The following is a 4,170-nucleotide window of genomic DNA, read 5'->3' as shown; positions in this document are numbered from 1 at the left end:
TTCTGAGAAAAAAAAACTATTATATGCTAATAAAAAAAAAACCAAGCATGGGGTTTGTGCTTATTGTATTCCTTTGATCTTAGCAAGTTGGAATCACAGCAGAATATATGAGGCAAAGTTTTATCAGGGTCCAATTCATAAAGTCCATGGGTATGACTTATCAGGCATTATTGAATAAAAAAGGAATGTCTTATAGACGGTAAGACTGTTGCAAAATTACTTGCATCTCCAAAATAGTAACTCTACAGTAAAAGCAAATAATTTGGACCCTCAATGACCATTTTTACTGGTCAATGTTCATGAAATTGTTAATGCAATGCAAGTGGGAACCGAAGAGTTTAAATTATGCATATAATGAAATAAGAATGAAAGGTGACAAGTGGTTTGATATGCAGCAATGATATGTATTTTATATTCCTGTGCTTTGGTCGGTTGATGTAACCTTAGAATAGTGAGGATATTGCTTCTTTAAAATGTACTTTGACAAGTTAATAAACAGTAAGAAACTTGCAAAAGGAGCAAGAACCTTCCAGTCTGTAACCATCCAGTCTGTAACCAAGCAACTTTTCAAACCTTCTCAGCAAGACTCTCAAAGATTATCTAAAGGAAATGTTCACTAAATGTTTCTGCCAGCACATTCCTACATTATCTCAACTGCACATGACTGATGTGGAGCTGAGTGGCAGGATTTTGTCATTTAAGTTACAGTTGAAATCTTGATCTAACTGAGAAATTCATTCAGTTTACTTTCAGTCTACTCAGCTTCAGTAGAGAGGAAGTAATGTTTTAATGATTTATTTAGAGAGCATGAATTTAATCCCAGAACAGTGACTACAAAAGGAGTTCACTGCCACTGTCATGGCTATGTGATGAATAATGACTGTGCCTTTTACATACAATAATATCTAAGGCAAGAGAAAGGGCAAACTAATCCACAGCAGCACGTCCCTAACTTTACTGTACTTTAGTTCAGAGTGATTCAGTAAGAATATAAAGCATCACATATGTCACAAATTCTAGTTTTTGCAATTATTTTATCAGACCTGTTGTAATGTAAGCAACAGTATTGCCAGATTTCACATAACCTTAGCTTGTGATCATAAGTTGTGCAAAGTGAAAGGAGTGCATCCATCCCGACATTTATTGCATGTTATTTGTACAATTACTGTTATTTGTAAGTTTTAGTCCAATAAGAACTTCACCTTATTTCAACATTTAGCCATTCTATAATAACATGTATATTACATTACATTCCATTACAATAAATGTAAGGGAACCAGTATCATTGGTAGCCGTATATGCCCACACCATAACACTACCTCCACCATGCTTGACATATGAGGTGGTATGCTTTGGAGCATGAATAGTAGGGCTGTACAATATATTGTTTCAGCATTGCCATTGTAATGTATGCTTGTGCAGTAGTCACATCACAGGATGTGTGTCACATAAGGCCTTTTAACTCATACATGCTATGCTAGAACATGCTTGATACAAAAGAAATGAAAAACTGCACTAATCACACTTTAAATGACAGATCTGAGGCAGAGGCAGATTGAATCTACTCAATATCATTTATTTCAGTCCAATCTTGGATTCACAGAAGGCCTTATTAATAACATAATGTTAGATCACTGACTTCTGGAGAAATCCGGTGAAAATTCATGTATTTTTTGTATTTTTATATATTGCAATACATATCACAGAACAGCATTATATTGCAATGTTGTTTTTTTCCCAATATCGTGCAGACCTAATGAACAGTTCCTTCATCAAGCTAAAAGAACAGCTTTGTTGACATCCAAATATTTATGGACCTGAGTGTATATATCCTTTAGAATACAATGCATTCAATAAAAACAGCATCAGTGGCAGATCAAGATTACAGTGCATAGTTGTCTGACAGGTCTTTGCATAGTGTAAAGTACGGTAAACCGACTAGGCTCAAGAGTTGTTTAAGGGGCGTTCTTGTGGACAGGAGGACAGTGATCCATGGCTGACCCAGTCCTGCCCATCACAGTGGGGCATTAGTAGAAGACCCTTATTCATCTGAGTGTCACATCTCCCAACAGCATTTTAGCCCTTTTACACATCACAACTGCAGAGGGTGTAAAGGAAAGAACCTCAGATTATGTCTTCAAAGTGAATATGGTCATATAGAACAGCTGTGAGACACTGAGACAGGCTCACAGAGCTACAGGTTTAAAACACACATTACTTGGAAGGTAAGCAGGCTCGCTGTACACCATAAGGAATAACAGATCATATAATTTGCTCAGATGTAATTCAATTTATACACACATAGTGCTCTTTTAAAAAAGGGTGCCTAGTCAAGCAATACCATAAAAAAAACATTCATAAAGGTTCCCTAAAGAAACATGTATTTGTTAGGTTCTTCACAGTCACACAAGTCCAAAAAATATATGGTAGCCTAAAAACTCTCTCTTGAAAGGGGGGACCAATATTTATTCTTAGTTTTTTGGCATCATGTAAGGTTAATTTCAAAAGGTCAATGTGGTTGCAGGTTTGGGAACCCTTGCTTTAAATGTTCTGACGCAGGGTTAACGCAGGGTTATACGACATCTCATCTAATCTATAAGCAAGGCATAAACACAAAAAAAATTAAGACTTGGATCTTCTCAAAGACTTGTCAGCTTCCAAAATCTTTACTGTTCGTCAAACAACACAGTGCCATGGAATGCCCAGCTCCGCTGCCAATCAGAACAGGACTGACATCTCTGAGGGCAGGGATTGGCTGTGGTTGTGGGATGTCACAAAAGGAGCCGTCTCCACACATCCCATGCTCATTCCAGCCCCAGGAAAAGACCTGATTCCCTATAAAGAACAAAAGACAGCATGAAAACAAAACAGGGTCAGGAATTTAATAATTAAATCAAGTCATTATCAGAGACAGAAGACCCTTTAATTGTGCATAATTTCTAGCATGAAATGATGCCACCTTCAATATCGATGTTGAACAAGTAAGAAAACTGCTGGGGTGTTTGCATGTAAATACACATCAAGCTCTGTATTTGTTATGTAACCACACTTAAAATTCATGACAGTTGCAATTGACTGACTACTGTCTCTCTTAGAGTAGTTCAGTATTGACCGCAACTTCCCCTTTATTTTCTGCGAAACTGCCTTATTATTATATTCCATCAATATAGAAAACATGGACCTAAATTAAAACATGGATATGTTTTTACACTGTTTTTACATGACATAAGGAAATGAAAGCAAAAAGCTCTGCAACCCAACACAGCAGAGATGTTCACCAGCCACACAACCAATCACTGCACTGGCTTTAATGGGGGAAATGAATAAACAAAGAAGTGTGTTACACAGTTATGCGAATGACATGCCACCTAAGTGCTTATGAATGTATAAGCAGCATCTGGTGTATTTCCCTAAATAGCTACAATCATCCTCTCGTAATGTCACTCTCACTAACACATACGTGCAGCCACCAATCAGAATCTAAGGCTGTGTGACTGAAAAAAAGCACTGGGACTTGGACACTTGCTGAGCCATTTGCCTGATGGGTGTGGTCAAGCATGCACCACCACCGAAACACGTGCCATGGCAACACTGTTACATAACAGCGCCCGTTGCCGTGGCAACCAGAAGGGAGCTTGCATTCTCAAGGGAAACTCGTTTTCTCAGATTTGCACCCCGTGAGTCGCTCCACCGTTCACTTCACATGTTGTAGAGGGACGCATTCCAACGCACTAACCTTTTCTAACCATTCCTGCTGGACAGCCAGTCAGCTGTCCTTCACGGCTGCCTCATAACAAAGCCGATGACAATGACTCGCTTGTTTTTATTCGTCTATGTTGGAGGTGAGGATTGCCTTGCACGACACGCTTGTGGCTGAAAGAATGACAGCTCATCGATTCAGCAAAAAACATGCAGGTTTACAGGACTGAAGGAAATGATACACCACCATATTGCTGTAGCACATTTCACTCAGCAACAGGGCAGCGTTCTGCCACTGATACCAGGTATATTACTGTTTCCATAGCAACAAACTTATAGACCGTAGCAATGTACAGAGTAGCATACTAATCTAGACATGGAAGAGCAAAAAGGAGAAGGAGAACTGTTCATCTTTACTTCTCCTTCACAAACACATTCTCTAACCGTGTATTACAGTAGAAGACCCTGGAC

Source organism: Salminus brasiliensis, chromosome 2, assembly GCF_030463535.1.
Source record: "Salminus brasiliensis chromosome 2, fSalBra1.hap2, whole genome shotgun sequence".
Lineage (NCBI taxonomy): Eukaryota > Metazoa > Chordata > Actinopteri > Characiformes > Bryconidae > Salminus > Salminus brasiliensis.
The sequence above is the reverse complement of the archived record's forward strand: the minus strand, read 5'-3'. Positions refer to the sequence as shown.